Genomic DNA, 17450 nt, shown 5'->3' with positions numbered 1-17450 from the left:
CTATGGACAAGTATAATGTGTGTGTGTGTGTGTGTGTGTGTGTCACAGACGGTTAATGTGGTATGTTCAATTATTATGTTTTTTTTTTTTTTTTTTTGGAGACAGGGCCTCACTCTAGTGTCTCTCAGGCTGGAGTGCAGTGGCGCGATCACAGCTCACTGCAAACTGGACCTCCTGGGTTCAAGCAATCCTATTGCTTCAGCCTCCCAAATAGCTGGGACCACAAGTACTTGCCAACACAGACAGCTAATTTTTGTATTTTTTGTAGAGAGGGGGTCTTGCTATGTTACCCAGGCTGGTCTCAAACTCTTGGGCTCAAGCTATCCTCTAGCCTCAGACTCCCAAATCACTGGGATTACAGGTGTGAGCTACCACATCCAGCCTCACTTATATTCTTAACAAGGTTATTCTTAGGAAAAAGAGGAGGGGAGCAAAATGCTAGTCAGGGTCTTACTTGTTGGATTAAATTTGTCCTCCAGTGTCCAAGTTAAGGAATGCCCTTTTTTATATAAGCCACTCAAGAAGACTCTCCCACCACTCACCTGCAGCTTGTTTTTCCTATAGGGGAGAAGCAATTTTTTTCTTCACGCATCACAGGTTCATGGCTAAGACCCCTATAATAAAGACAAATTAATAAAAGAAGAGCATACAAATTTATTTAATAGAAGTTTTACATGACTTAGGAGCTTTAAGAAATGAAGACACAAAGAAAGAGAGAAACCTGCATATTTTTATGGTAAGTTTGATGAAGAAGGATAGTCATGCAGAAGTATGAACAGCAGAAGGGAGCATGATTCAGTGGCAATAAACTGGAGGGGACTTAGCAAGGCCTATATGTTCAGATTCTTCTTTGTGTTTCTGTGTCTTCAGTGATGACAGTATTTTTTTTTCCTCCAAGTATATGGTGGGTACCTTTGGAATGAAGGTTTTATGACCTACACTAGGGGAAGATCAGTAAAGTTTCATAGCCTGCATCAGGGGAGAAGGGATGAGGGGAAGATGAGAGTGACTCTCCTGCTTCTATTGTTTTCTCAAATGTCAAGATGTCATATTTTGGGGTAGCATGTCCTGAACCCAAAGGATCTGACAGACCATAGAAGAATGGGCATGATTTGCTGAATCTGGTTCAGATCTTTAAATTTATAACTAGGGTTTTCCCAAATACAAAAGGAATTTTTTATCTATTTTTTTTCTAAATTTTGTTGACTCAAGAAAATTGTTGCTACAAAATGCTAATCAATCATGATGAAATTTTATCCAAAATATCACCTTTCACTATTATTTGGTGAAAAGTACTTTGACTAGTGCTAGATACATCACAGAATAGAAAGAAATGTTAAGACAACAACAATTCAAGTGTTTTATTGTCTCTTTGTGTTTGATAGTCTACTTTATTTTTGGAAGTCCCTTTTTAGCTCTGGGAATATAAAACAATTACCTTTCAAACCACTGAAGTGCAACCTGAATATAGTTAACACCTCATCTGGCTTCCAGGGTGTATATTAACCTTGTCTACAGGCCATCAGAACATTTAATGTTTTTTATTTGTGAATCATCAACATTACAGAATTTGACTACATGTAATAAAAAAAGATAAGCAACTGCATAAAAATTTTTGAAAGCAATTAGGAAGCAGGGCATTCTTTTTAATGATTTACCACAATGTGTGACGTACTTTACCCTGATCCTCAAGTTCATCTATTTAAACATTAATTCCTCTTCAGAAGAACATTGTAATAATATTAGGAATTAGTACTCACCCATCTGCTGTTATTTCAAATGCATACACATTGACAGAAAATACAGGGGCCCAAAACATAATCTACTATCAGCCCACGGCTCCTCTGCTGGGAAGGAGGGGGCAGTCAGGCACAGAACAGCACAGCACAAGGGTGGCAGAGTTTCAGAGGCTCTGCCACATGAATGTCCCATTAAAATAACTTTCTAATGGAATACTTGAATCAGTACATGGATTTGACATTGTAATAAAGACATGGTAGCCCCTTTTCTATTAACTCAAATTTAAATATTTTTTCTTTCTCTTCCTCTCTCCTTACTCTTTCCCCTTTTCTTTCTCTCTTTCTTCTGTCAACTGTTCATCTTTCTACTTTTGGTCTCTTTATCAATCTCTGTGTTCTATCCCTTCTTCCATTATCCTCTCTCCATGTATTCTCCCTTTGAGTTCACATTTAATCTACAACATACAATTGCACATAATCCCAGTTCTCTGTGTGTAGCCCTGATCTCTGAACCGCCAATTCGCCATTCCAACTGCCTGCTGGACACTTGCAGCTATGATTCTTTAAATCCTTTAGACTCCACTTGTCTGTTGAAGGCATCTTTTTCCCCATTCCTCAAACCAACTCTTGGTCTTCTCTTTCCTATTTCAGTGAACGTTTTCACCAATCCTTCAGCAATCTGGGCCTCAGCTCTTGCAGTAGTCTTTACTTCTCCCTTTCCCTCTCCTCCTGCATTTAATCATGCATGTGTCCTCTTGATTCTATTTTGTTGCATCCTTTAATTTTTACTTCTAATATCAAGATCCTAGTACACTTTTATCATCACTCTTCTTAGTGTTCTGGTCATTACCAATGTATCCTTCAGACCATTGCCAAGATATTTATGATGCTAAAAAATTGCTAAGATGCCACAATAGTCATTTATTCTGCTTATCAAAAAACTTTGTTGAGGGGGAGAGATAGGTGAGCCAATCAGAGAAGAAAAATACAGTTGAGTCCATACTAGATATCAATATATTTTATGAATAATAGATGTTTACATATATCATATATTATGTAATATACCATAAATCATGTATTATATATACCATATACCATACTAGATATCTATGTTTTATAAATAATAAATGAAAGAAATAGCTTTATTTATGAAACATGAAAATGTTTTATAAATGATGTTTTATAAATAATATACAGTTTGAGATGTTAAATATAATCCAGACAATGTGTTACCTGAAAATGATATAAATAGACATGGAATCATTGGCAAAATTGCTAACACAAGGAGAAGTTGGCATGATAAAAACAACTCTTTCAACAGGTATAGATATAAAGAGATTCCAGATATTTAGCCCCTTGATTTAGGAGAAAGCTAGTGCTACGGTGCAATGGGGAAGAATGGTCTTTTCAACAAGTGGTGCTAGGCCAATTCAATATCCATGTGGAAAAGAAGAAATGGTGCTCCCTCTATCATGAAATATTTAAAGAATCAATTCTGTATAGGGCATGAAGATAAATGTGAAAGAACAACCAAAGAAACACACAGAAAAATTATTAACCAAAAAGTTTGAATAAATTAAACTGCATTAAAATTAAGACACTTAAGTGAAAATTCAATCTACAGTGAGGAAGATGTCTGCAATACATTTTTTTCTGACAAAAGAAGAGTAGTATAGAATATATAAAGAACATCTACAAAATAGTTAGAAATAGCAAGTAATTGGTGGGTTACGGTAGCTCATGTCTGCAATCCCAGCACTTTGGGAGGCCAAGGCGGACGGATCACCTGAGATCATAAGTTCAAGACCAGCCTGGCCAACATAGTGAAATCCCATCCCTACTAAAAATACAAAAAATTAGCCCTTCGTGAAGGTGTGCCTGTAATCCCAGCTACTTAGGAGGCCGAGGCAGGAGAATCACTTGAACCCAGGAGCAGAGGTTGCAGTGAGCAGAGATTGTGCCACTGCACTGCAGCCTGGGTAATAAGAGCACAAGAGTGAAACTCAGGCTCAAAAAAAAAAAAAAAGTAATTAGTAAAATTGGATACACATGTGGAAAAACATGGATAACAGACACTTAGGTTGTGCCCTTCCTGTTTCGACTCCGATCAAAATTCCCCTGCTCAAAGAAGCCTTTGCTGGCCAGAAATAGAAACTAACTCTCCCCCACCAGTTCTAGTCCTCGTTATCATAGCATTATATTGTTGTCCCTCCTGCCACTTACCAACACTTGTAATGATGGAGTTGATGAATTTGCTTTTTTATTTGGTGTCTGGATCCTCCCCACTAGACTATCAGCTCCAGGCTGTCTTGTTCATGGTTGTATCCTGAAGGCCAAGAGCAACATCCAGCACACACTGCATGCCTACAAATATTACCTTTCATCGCTGCTGTTTGAAAGGATGATCAAAGGCTCTCCTCTTTCTCCTGGTTGTTTTGGCATTTTGTTTGTTTGTTTGTTTTGTTTTCAGTTTGTTTTTTTTTTTTTTTTTGTTTGTTTTTTTTTTTCTCATTGAGTCTCCTCTGCTCAGCCAGCAAGCAGGTTTTTGTTTAGGTAAGGGAATATTAAGAGGCATGTGGAATAGGAAACTAGGGCTCAGGGCTGGGGCTGAAAGGTAGAAGATAGGGAGTACAGACATGCACATTCTGGAAAGAAATTTTTTTCTTGGGAAAGAGAAATGCTCAAATTGGATTTTGGAGACTTCTGACATGTGATGAGACCCTTTCTTCTCCCCTAAAATACCACCTGTGAAGTCTAGAAGACTCACGAAGTATTTTTGAGTTTTGTGGGGAGGGGAGGCTTATTCCCCCTTGTGCTGACACAGAGTTCATGTACAAGATAAGCACAGGAGCCTCAACAGCCTTGTCGCCTTTGAGTCACACCTATCCTTCAAACAGTATGGACTGCTACATTTGGTAAAATTAGGTTATGCTTTCTTTAGCTTTTCCTTTAGTTTGTAATATTGCCAAACATCCCTCCCTAGGCAGTCTAGCACGGAAAATAATTAATGGGTGAAAGTAAGGATTATTTTAAAGCCCAGTTCTGCCCTGTTCCTAGCTGTGTGAACTTTAGCAAGTTGCCTAGCTTCTCTTTAAAACAGGTGTCATACTATGGCCTTTCTCATTATTCATCATGGTTAAAGATAATGCATTACACAGTGACTCGCAACATATGGTTAAGATAATGCATTACACAGTGACTGGCAACATATGGACCCCTTAAGTGTTAGTTTTTATTTTCTTTCCTTTGGGGGACAAAACACCTGGAGGATGGGGTCTGTGCAAGGAGATTTCATCTTCCATAATTTCAAATCCCATGGAGGCGCCCTGAAAGATGTCTTATGAGGCAATTTCAATGAATATTTGTGGCAAATCTAGGTTTTTAAACATTCAAACATGAAATAAATTTGTTCTCTTTTATAGCAACCCCTTCAAAAGGACCAATGATTTGTTTGGATTTGTTTGTGATTTGTTTGGATTTATACCTTTCCCATTCTCCTCCTCAAAAGGAGTGTCATATAACACCTAACAAATTAAACAACAAACAGACACATACAATAGCAATTGAATTATTTTTTCTTGAGAATATTAGTGACACAAAAAATAGTTTTGGAAAATAAATCTCTGGGGTTATTATTCATTCACTTCTTTCTTCTTTTCTACCAAGGAATCTATAACTCATTTCTATTTTTCACTGCCCAATATATGAGGTCTTTCCCGCATCTTATCTTCTAAGGCTTCTTTTCCTCCAGCAGGGAAAAGATACTTTCTGCTTAGTAGTTCTTCACTTCTGAAGTCTGCAGTTTGCATGTGGTATGTGCTCTAGAAGGGCAGGGTTGAACTGCATGGTGCTTTAGAGCTGGGTGATCCCGATTCCTCTTGTATTTTCATATAGCTCTTTGCACAAACCTCAAAAAGACTCTAGATTTGTTTCTGGTTCTATGTGTAGAAACCCATTAATGAAGACCTCTTTCCTATTCAGTAAATGTCTACCTGAGGCTGCCTAGTGGCTGGAAAAAATCCCTGCTCACTATCTTCCCACTCAGTGGGATGGGGTTTTGCCTCTGTGACTGGCTATGTCCGCACAGAGTCCCAGTGGGCTTTCTCGTATCTCACCAGCTTTGGAGCTGGTGTGTCTTCATGGAGCACCTCTCTGGAAACAGCTCTGGAGTCTTGGACCCTGACAATGCCTGACTCACCCGTCCATCCATCGACTGACTTTTTCACCACCTCTTATGAGGTGCCAGAGACAGAGCACATCAGATTTCTGCTTCCATAGAGTTGATATTCCAGTGCAGGGAACAGTGCCATAGATAAATGATGACCAGAGACTCTCCTAATGCATTTTACAACCCTTTCTGTCTTCACTTGTTTGTATGGCTTGATGCTTTATATTTGAAGGTAGCTATGAATTATATTCTATCTTATTTTATGAGTATAGTGTTTCTGCCTATCATTTACTGATTAGATTATCAACTTTTCAGGAAAAAAGTAATAACTATGATTTATTCATTTATTCTATTATTTATCCAATAAAACTACATGAGAAGTAGTATGTGCAAAATGGAGCCAGAATATTTGGTTTAAGTGCCAGTTTACCACCTAACAGCTGTGTGACCTTAGGCAAGTTACTTAATCTTTTCTATGCCTCAGTCTTTTCCTCCATAAAATGGGGATAATCATAATATTTAGCTCATGTCAGAGGCAAAATTTTACAGTGACATGCTGTAATCCCTCAGTATGTGCTAGCTATCATTAAGGCAGAACTTACTGTGTGGCAGGGGCTATGCTACATTTACATCAAGGTTGTTTCTTACAATAGCTCAGGACATTGTTATCACTATCCCCATTTTACAGATAGCAAATTTGAGAGGTGAAACTCTTTGCCCAATACAATGGAGCGAAAGTTGAACCCCTTGTTTGTCTGGCTTCAGAGCTCATGTTTTCAGCAATGTCTTACTATTGCCTCTCACCTGTGGAGTTCTTGATTTCAGTGCAGGAGATCCAGATGCTGTTTTATAAAACCGTGTGTGTGGAGCAGATTGATTCACATGGAGTTTCCAGGTTTTATTGAGGTTTCACCATGAGCCTGGCATTTTTCCTGGAGCTAATTCACATCATGATTTCACAATACAGGACTGAATGCAGAGGCTGTGTTGAACTATTTTTTTCCTCCTTGTCATTTAAGGTCAGGATCAGGCACAGCATGTTGAAATATATATTGTTCACAGCCTTTTTCTGTTCACTGAACTTTCCAATTAGTGTTCACTTAAATGGATGCCGGGGAGAATTTCTTACAAGTTATGGTGTCATGTTGAATTGTGGTGATTATGAAGGCTACAGTGACAGGAAGGACCTAAGATAATTTTTTTTTTCTGTTCTCTCATTGCTTGGCAAAAGCTGGCTGTGAAAAATAATCCTTAAGAATTCCCTGATATAAAAGAACATTAAGCCATTTTTTTTGGTCATTTTGTTGTTTAAAATTATTCTAATTTAAATGTTCCATTTCCTTGAGTTTTATTTTTAAACTTATAGTTGTATATGGTGCCCCTGAGGTAATGTTATATTGATTATCAAATGTCTCTGATGCATTTCTGCTCTTGGCCTATTTAAGAATAGAACAAAATAGTGTGGGTTTTCTGTCTGTCATTCTAAATGTCATTTGCTGTGAGCTATTTTCTTGCACTCAGTTGCTTTCCTTTCCTTTTGTTTATCTTATTTTGCATACACTTTCAATTTTTACAAAATTGGTTATAATATGGGATTATACTGTGTTCTGCGGGTAAATTTGAACATTAGGGCTGATATTTTATTTTCTGACAGAAAGACTGGGGTATTTTTTTCCCTTTTATTCTCCATCAGGAAAAGAAATGCCCCAGTCAATGAATAATTTAAGTCCTTGAATTCTGAAGAACATATTTGAGTATTTCATGGTACAGGCATCTTTATTTTATGTTTCTTTCCCAGAGGCAGGAGAAGTCTCAGGTATTATAATATGAACTCAATCAGTCATGTTCTTTCCTGGGGCTGTGTGGTGATGAGAGTCTCACCTCTATGAGGATCTAATTCATGGACAGAGAGAGAATTCAAGGAAGGCCACTGTCATCCTTATTCGATTTCCATTGCTTTTTACTGGTGAATCTGGTCATACAGGCTTGTAGTTTCCTTATACTAAAACTGAAAGGGTGGGTTTTCCTATGAAAATATAGTTGTCTCTGGAGTTTTCCAAGGATCACTAATTCATGGTCAAGGAGTTGCAAGGGGTTGTCTATCTAGTTCCCATCCAGCACTATTACAGCTTTGTGATGGGGTGAGAGTAAGGGAGTGTTTCTAATTGTATTTTGGTTCTGGTCTCCAGATCAGTTTTATCAGGATTGATTGTGGCATTTCTGATTATCTCAATGAAAAGCAGCCTGTAAATATTAAAGAAAAGTGATGAATTTGTTCCGCAGCAATTCAGAATGCAAAGGTAGCAGAGGATAATTTGTACCTAACTGCAACCCCTCTCTAGGTTCAAGGCCATTTCAGGATGTGGCAGGTAACTAGTATAACTAGCTCACCTTTTAAAAATAGATGGAACTTCTTTGTAAGTTGGTTGTTTGGAATTCATGAGGATCATAATCTATAGAAACATTACTAAAAATATATAATATATGTATTATAATTCCTAGGCTAGCCCAACAACACCCATTTAACTCACAATGCAATTGGAGGGTGGTACAATAGTACTAATGAAGCAAAAACCATTTAGATTTGGAAATGTGTTTGGAGTTTCATTTACCTCCATGTGGCCCTGGTTTTAGGATTCAATATTTTTGTTTCATCTCTACCAACTCCACCACTTCCCCAGCTGGCCACATAGGCCATTTACTTCTCATCATATATTTTGAAACTCCTGCACTTCAGTCTATGCTCTGGTTTTTCTCAGTTCTTTTTAGAAGTTCAATGTGCATTCTTTCTTCCAAGTTTAGGCCCTTGGTTTTGTCAGTACCTCCTCCTGAAATGCTTCTCTAGCCATTCATCCTCTGGCTAACTCCTATTTCAATGTGGGTTTCATCTCTCTATAAAGCCTTCTGTGCTTCCTCCTTTTCATACTTCAAGTCTGTCTTGGAGACTAGAACCAAAATACAGTTAGGATCCATCTTCAAACTGTCCAGAACCTCCAAGAGTATAGTTAGCCCAAAGAAGGGAGAGTGGTCAGTCCAGCTTCATATTCATATAGGGAGACTCTTGCTGTTTCCATAGGTCCTTGCTGGCACTTGTTTCTGATGAACAACAGGCCCTTTTGAGCTATCAGAAGATACTCTTTCATGCTCTTGACATTGATGACAAGATTCTACCAGGGAATTCATGCATCTTTGGACTGAACTTAGCCAGATCAGTGCTAAGTTCTATCACAGCTGTCTTACTCTGGGCTCCCAGGGTTTCAGATCTTAGTACTTGTCTTTCCATTTGCATGCATAGCTTCCTCCCAGGGAAATATGAGGCCCCACGAACACTAAGTTTTGTTGTTTCTGTCCTGCACTTCACAGATCCAGACCACTCTCCTCTCACTGAAGATTCACATCTAGTGGTTAAAGAGTGTGTTAGTTTCCCAGGGTTGCCGTAATAACATAGCACAAAATAGGTAGCTTAGAACAATAGAAATTCATTATTTCACAGTTTTGGAGGTTGGAAATCTGAAATTAAAGTGTCAGCAGGGCCATGTTCCCTTTACAGGCTCTAGGAAAGAATTCTTTCTTGCTTCTTCCAGCCTTTGGTGGTTGTTGGCTATTTTTGGTGTTCATTGCCTTGCAGATGCATTACTGTACTCCAATCTCTACCCCTGTCTTCACATGGCCTTTTCCCTGTGTGTCTGTCTCTGTGTCCAAATTTTCTCTCTAATCATATTAGATTTAGGGCCTACCCTCATCCATGTTGACTTAATTTAATTACATCTGCAAAGACCTTATTTCCAAATAAAGCCACATTTACAAATTTCAGGTGACAAAAATATTGAGGGACCACTCTTTAACCCATTATAAGCAGTTTTCTCCTCAATGCTCAAATCACAAATGGTCTTATTACACTTCTTTCACACATTGGGGATAGTTTCCCACATTCCTGAAGTAGTGTATTCTCAGTAGTTCTAAGGTGGCTCATCCACATAAGGAAGATTCTCCAGTAGGGTTGGAAGTCAAGGAGGCACCTAGAGTATAAAATTTAAGGAGGTGCTTCTTCTCCATATCATAGAGGTACAGAGTTATACTAGAACCTTAAGAATGGGTTCTTCCTTACTTTTGGGGTCCTAGTTCTCTTCTTGCATTCTCCTAGTCCCAGCTCTACTCCCCAAGATAATCCAAAGGATATACCTAGAAAAATGGCAGATGAAGGAAGCAACATTTCTCCTGCCTCTGTCATCAGAAAGAGAAAAAATCTGTAATTTTCATCTGTGATACAACACCCTGAGACATCACGATAACTAAAATTTTAGAGTGGTTCCTATATGTAGGCACTACAATAAGGTATCTTTATCTCATGTATTCCTCATAGCCCTAGAAGGTATTCATAGAGTTCCCATTTTTTAGTTGCAGAAGCAGATAATTGCAGCTATCTTTCATTTTATAACACTTTAACTGTCGGAGTATCTGATACCCAGTGGGCATTCAAAAAATGTTTTACTAAACAAGAAAGCCTGGGATTTTTTTGAAGAAATTTTTTGTCTATCTAACAGTTAATCATGCTGTCAGATATAGTTTATAGCCACCAGCATGCAGATATGAATGAGAAACCATTCCTGTCCTCAAGGAGTTTGGAGTTTAGTGTATCAGTTTTTAACTCTTGGGTACAGAGAAAGGAAGGAACATTAGAAGTGCCTGTGAGGGCTTCTCCCGAACTAACAGCCACTCAAGGAACCCTTCGGTTTCTCATCTTACCACATGATTGCCCTGAAAGCATTTTGATTCCTGTGCCTCAACAATCCTTGTGCCCAAACAGTGAAAATGCTTTTATATAAAACTCCCTCTCTGCCCAATAATTGAGCTGTGCTTAAGGGCAGTGTAACAACCTGGACTCATGCTGTTTCCTTAATTTAAAAAAAGAGAGGATTTTAGAACGTCCCTCCTCTGAAGTTTCTCTACATTAATTAGACTTAATTGTGTAAAGTGATTTGATGATTAATTTAAGCACTAATAAATTGTTAATATTCTAATAAATAATATTTAATATATAGTAATGGGGGTTCACATTAATAAACTGTTCAATTTCTAACACCACCCAGAAAATTTATCACAAAATCTAGTAAAAAAAAATACTACGAACAAGAAATGCTTCACTTTGACCGTGGTTTTAATGTAATGTACATCTGTGATTCACTTTTTTGGTTGGAAAAGAATGGGTAAATATATAATAAAATATAATTTGCAAAGAGAGAGGAGGTAGGACTTATTTCATGTGTCTAAGAATTGTTCTTTTCAGACCTTAGGGGAGATGTGGGGAATGGCCTTCTTAAGTTACTATTTAGCTTCCTGGAATCACAAACGATTCCTTAGACTATAAGTTTTAGACACCACCATGTGTCGGCATCCAGCACATTTCCTGGCACAGAGAAGATGCTTAATAAATATTTGTTGATTGAGTGAATAAACTAATAGCAAATCTTCTGTTTAGCCCTCTTCTTTCTCTTTCTTGGTTTTCCTCTAGTGATGTTGACTGTAAACTTGGCTGTTCTCCCATTTGAAGAAATGAAAAAATATATATTTACTGACTTGAGAAAAGTACTTAAAATATGATTTCTTTCATTCTTTTCAAATGTGTATTAACAATACATATATACATATATGGATTAAAATTAAATTTGTTCATATAGAGTTCAGTTTTTATTATACTAAAGATTGGTATCTGCTGACAATAAAGTTCTAGAAAACTGTCTCAGCAACATTTCTCCACAAAGATAACTTTGTTCCTAACTGCTGGACAGAAATAAACACTTTGGCAGAAAGTAGTATGCAATTACAGAAGATTTTTCTCTTTTGGGGGTTCAGGGATAACTAGGTTGGATGTTAATATAGTGCCAAATTGCCAGGAATAAACAACTGTATTCCTTTCAAAATGTGCTTTTATTATTTAGCAGATTCAACTTATATTTAATAAAATCACTAAATAGTTCTTGTGAAAGTGATGGAAAGATCATAATGATCTTAAAGAGTTTTCCTCAGGCAGTATTTTCAGGAAAACATTTACAGTTATACTTTTTTTTTAGTATGTCACCCAGGCTGGAGTGCAGTGGCATGACCATGACTCACTGCAGCCTCCACCTCCTGGGCTAAGTGATCCTTTTGCCTAAGCCTCCTGAGTAGGTAAGACTGCAGGCGCATGCCACCATGCCCAGCTAATTTTTGTTGTTTTCGTAGAGACAGAGTTTCACCATGATCTCAAACTCCTGGCTCAAGTGATCCACCTGTCTTGGCTTCCCAAAGTGCTGGAATTACAGGAATGAGTTACTGTGCCCAGCCACAGTTATAGGTTTTTAATGTGTCCAGGATTTTTTCATCACCTACCTCTTAGGCCCTAGAAATATTTTAAATAGGGCCAAAAATGGACTTTACTATAGACTTAACACCTATTGATGAGAAGACATGCCAGAAACTAACAAGGCAAAAACTGTTTTGTCACCAATCACTGGTGTTTCAATTTCAGCTTAAGTTGTTAGGTATATGAAGTGCCTCAGTTACTGCTAGTGATTGATGGGAGTTGTTTTTCAAGTGCTAAACTATGAAACTCTTTTATATTGCTGAAGGATATGGTAATTTTATCCCACTGATTTACAAAAAAAGTAGTTTAAAAAATAAACTCTGAACTTGCAGAGTTATTTCTGTGGAAATGAAAAAAACAACTTAAGATATTAAGTATTAAAAAATGCATGCTCTGAATCTCAGAGCAATTGTAAAAATGTATTCATATTCCTAGATGGTATGTCTTTCTTTTTTTCTCCTTTTTTAAATATAATGAGATACACCAAGTTTATTGGGGTTACATAAAATTCCTCACTTTCAAATGTATGCTGGAAGGAAGCTCATCTTCTATGGTAATGTTAAAAAGGCTAGCATGGGAACAGATTGTGAAGACAGGAAAAAAAAGGCTAGCAAAAGTAACTTTGTGTTTTGAGACACCTCTGAGCACCACTGAGACCATTTTAAAGAATAAAAGAAAGATGAAGGTGATGATTTGAGTAAGAGTTTCCATTGCTTACTGGGCATACGGTATCAATTGTTATTTCGTCTACAAAACTGGACAGAATCAAATCCTGCTCCCTGTTCTCCCACATTCTGTTCTGGTATTCTCAAAGTGCAATGAAAATCTCAGGGAAGCACTGGGACTATTTCAGTACAGGTTGAGCATACCTGATTTGTTTGTGCATACCTAATTTGAAAATCTGAAATCTGAAATGCTCCAAAATTCAAAACTTTTTGACTGCAGATATGCCACAAGAGAAAGAGAAGTTAATGAAAAGTAGAAATACACTGCATAATGTTAAAAGTGAAGATCTCAAGTTTATAGAGACACATCAGCATAGCAGTGAACACATGCAGCTTAATGGTATAATTATCATGAAACAAGTGAAGATCTATCATGATGCGCTGAAAATTGAAGGAAACTGTGAATATTCAACAGCCTGGTTGCAGAAACTTAACTAAAGACACGCCATTATATTTTAAAATATTTGTAGTAATAAAGCATCTGCCGATCACATAGCAGAAGAGAAATTCATTGATGAGTTTGCCAAGGTCATTGCTGATGAAAATCTGACAATGGAACAAGTCAATACTGACTCGTTCCTTTAACATTCTATAATACATAGTTCCCTTCAATTTTCAGTTCATCACAGTTTTGGCATGATCGTCCCGGAAAAGACATGGACTACAGCAGGCGAGACAGCCCCTAAAGGAGTTAAGAATACCAAGGACAGAATAACTGTGCTGGGATGTGCTAATGCAGCAGGCACACACAAGTGTAAACTTGCTGTGACAGGCAAAAGCTTGTGTCCTCACTATTTTTCAAAAATGAATTTCTTACCAGTCCATTGTTATGCTAACAAAAAGGTAGGTCACAGGATATCTTTTCTGATTGGTTTCACAAATATTTTGTACCAGTAGCTTGTGCTTACTGCAAGGAAGCTGGACTAGATGATGGCTGCAAGATTTTGTTATTCTTTGACAACTGTGTACCATGATCCAGCTGAAATTCTCATCAAAAATAATATTCATACCACATACTTTCACCCAAATGTGACTTTGTTGATTTAGCCCTATTGCCAGGGCATCCTTAGATCAGTGAAGAGTAAATGTAAAAATACTTTTTTTCTTTTTTTTGAGACAGAGTTCTGCTCTTGTTGCCCAGGCTAGAGTGCAGTGGCGTGATCTTGGCTCACTGTAACCTCTGCCTTCTGGGTTCAAGCAATTCTCCTGCCCCAGCCTCCCAAGTAGCAGGGACTACAGGCACATGCCACCATGTCTGGCTAATTTTTTGTGTTTTTGGTAAAGACAAGATTCACCATGTTGGCCAGGCTGGTCTCAAAACTCCTGACCTCAGGTGATCCCCCCCAGCTCGGCCTTCCAAAGTGCTGGGATCACAGGTGTGAGCCAACACTCCCAGCCTGAAAATACTTTCTTGAACAGCATGCTAACAGCTGTGAGCAGAGGTGTGTGTGTAGAAGATTTTCACAAGGAATTTAGCATGAAGGATGCTTTTTATGCTATTGCTAATGCTTGGAACACAGTGACTGAAGACACAGTTGTGCATGCCTGGCACAACCTCTGGCCTGTGAACTATGTTCTGTGAGGTTGATGAATAAGGTGGTGACTTTGAAGGATTTTAACAAGTAAAAAAAAGTCAGATCTCCTTACATATACAAAAAATATGCCTTCAGAGTCTCTCAGTAAGCTGGAAGAAATGGGTATCAAAAATGTTTTTAACATGGATAAGGAGGCTCCAGTTGTTTTTTTGTTGACCGATGGTGAAATAGCTGAAATGGTTCTAAATCAAGGTAATCATGATACTGTAATAGTGATGATAAGATATTTTCACTGCCAAAGAAGTGCCTACAGATGACATGGTGCAAATGTGTGATGGTCTTATTGAAGGACTGGAATAGAATGAATTTATAACAGAACCAGAAATCATGCCAGTTTATAAAATCAAAGAGAGACTTCTAAGACAAAAATTATTGCAAATGAAGCAGATGCCTCTGGAGAACACATATTAAACCATTTTAAAAAGCCATCCAGCAGAACACCTCCTCATCGTTAGAAGACTCACCTCCTGGTCCCTCAGCTGTCTCTGATGTTTCTTTTCACCTAAAAAAATAATAAAAATTAAAAGACTCACCTCTTGGTCCCTCGATTGCCTCTGATGTTTCTTCTCACCTAAAAAATAATAAATATTAAAAATGTACAATAACCTTTTAAATTGAAACGCAGCATCATGGGTGGAAACTGAACACCTGCAGTTTGTTGTTGCTATTATCTAGCAGCTGATGCAGGTATTGCAGTGATGCTATGGTGCTGCTTAGTTATCCTGAACTCATTTTCTTTCTACTGTATTAGTGGTGTGTCGTATTTTTTACTGTTAAATACGGGTGTGTGGATAAGCATAAGAAAATGATTGCTTATTGGTAGCATATAAATTCAGAGTTAGGAAGATGGTGATGACACACAACCACAGATGGTTCACATGGGTGGGAAATAGTGACAACTTTGCTTTTTGATGGTTCACTGTACACAAACATTGTTTCATGCACACAACTATTAAAAATGTATAAAACTACCTTCAAAGCTATGTGTGTAAGGTATATATAAAATATTATGTATTTGCTAATATTTCAAAATCTGAAAAATTTCCAAAATCCAAAACACTTCTTGTCCCTAGCATTTCAGATGAGGGATACTCAACCTGTATCTAGTTGTGGTGTATCATAAAAGAGCTCTATTCTTAAATACTCATGTTGAGGAAGTATTGAAGGTTTTGCAGTGTTGACATCTCCTGTTAAAATGCAAACACTTCAGGAACACTATTATCACTCTCCGCTTTTTTTCTTTTCTTCCTCTTATTCTTTCTTTCTTTCTTTTTTTTTTTTTTTAAGCTTAGGCCCTAGATAGGATAGAAACAGCAAAGAAGATTTTATCTCATTTCCCCTTGGCACTTATTGAATGCCCATTTATGGGGACTGTGATTACTAAGGACTGGTATTTGTTCTCTTAGGGTCTAGAAAGCAGAGGTTGGGACAGGAATTTATTTGTGAATATATGAAAAGTAAGACTAGTCAGATTCTTCCAATTTAATGTTTGGTGAAATTGTGATTACCAAACCAGTCAGCAGCATGATTTGATCCCTAGGATGGCTATTTTTAATCTTTGCTCAAAGGTCAAGGGACAAGGGACAGACTGTCAGGCAACCAAGTTTAATCCAATGTTATATGTGTTATAGTAAATTCAAGTACCAGGAACTATTATGAAGGCAGGAAGAGGTGCTGCTTAGGTCTTTCTGGGAATACTGAATATTCTCACAAAGACAAAAAGACAAGAATTTCATTTCTGTCTTCAAACTAATATACACTGAGGACTGATTGTGTTGAACACTGGGCGGCACACATGGTCAATGTGACTGAAATGTGAAACAGGCTATTTCAGAGAGTGGAGCCTAAGTATAGCTGGGGAATTTCAATGTATATTCTACTCCAAAGTGTTGTTGCATTTCTGTGGAGAGAGGAGGAAGAAAAGCTTGGAATTATGTTGCAAAAGTGTTTAACGTCATTCTAGGCAGAGCTTGGTCACTTTGCAGCCTTCGGAGATAATTTACCTGGGGAGAGAGTAGAGGAAGAAGTCAAATGCATAGGATCAAAAGGGCATCCTTGGGGAGTGGCCAGAAAGCTGAGGAAAGTGGTCCTTTTAAGATGATGCAGAAGGAGTAATTAGGAGGATAGAAAAGAAAAGCCAGAGACAATTTGGCTAAGCTGCCTTCCATGAAAAGGTCACAAAGCAATGCCCATTCAGCCCCCAGTTTTTCTACCCATCCCAGTCCAGGTGTCAGACATATGAAAATATCTGAAACTGCCATCTCTTGTTTTCCAGGCTGGTATGATGACTCTCTGCTCCATGAACACAACCTTCTTGCCTCAGTGCTCTACTGTCTCCAGGTATGGCCCTCATCCTCATTGTCTGAGATAGTGGCATGATGTTTCTGGTGGGAGGATGGAGGAAGGCATAGAGAAGAAGAAACAAGGGCATATGTCAGCTGTCTCAGGGTAGGTTCTTGAAAACCTTTGGTAGTTTCCTACATAAAAATTCTGGTTTTATCTCATTTGGTCAGAAGTTAATTAGATGGCCATATATACGTGCAAAGAAGACTGAAAAATGTAATACCTATTTGGATAAACCATATACTCAATAAAAATTAATTATTGTTAAGCATAATCAGCAACTAATGGTTTCTCCCATACCAGGGCAATAGTATCAAGTATTCTTAGAAGAGAGTAAGGCGTGATGGCTCACCCCTGTAATCCCAGCACTTTGGGAGGCTGAGGCAGGTGGATCACCTGAGGTCAGGAGTTTGAGTTTGAGGAAAGAGTAAAGGCATAAGGAAATTTTACCAGCTCATACATAACACATGCACACACACGTGCGTGCGTGCACGCGCGCACACACACACACACACACAAAGTTTACATTATTATCAT

This window comes from Sapajus apella, unplaced genomic scaffold, assembly GCF_009761245.1.
Source record: "Sapajus apella isolate SASKATOON/1434 unplaced genomic scaffold, GSC_monkey_1.0 scaffold18, whole genome shotgun sequence".
NCBI lineage: Eukaryota > Metazoa > Chordata > Mammalia > Primates > Cebidae > Sapajus > Sapajus apella.
This window is presented reverse-complemented; position numbering follows the sequence as displayed.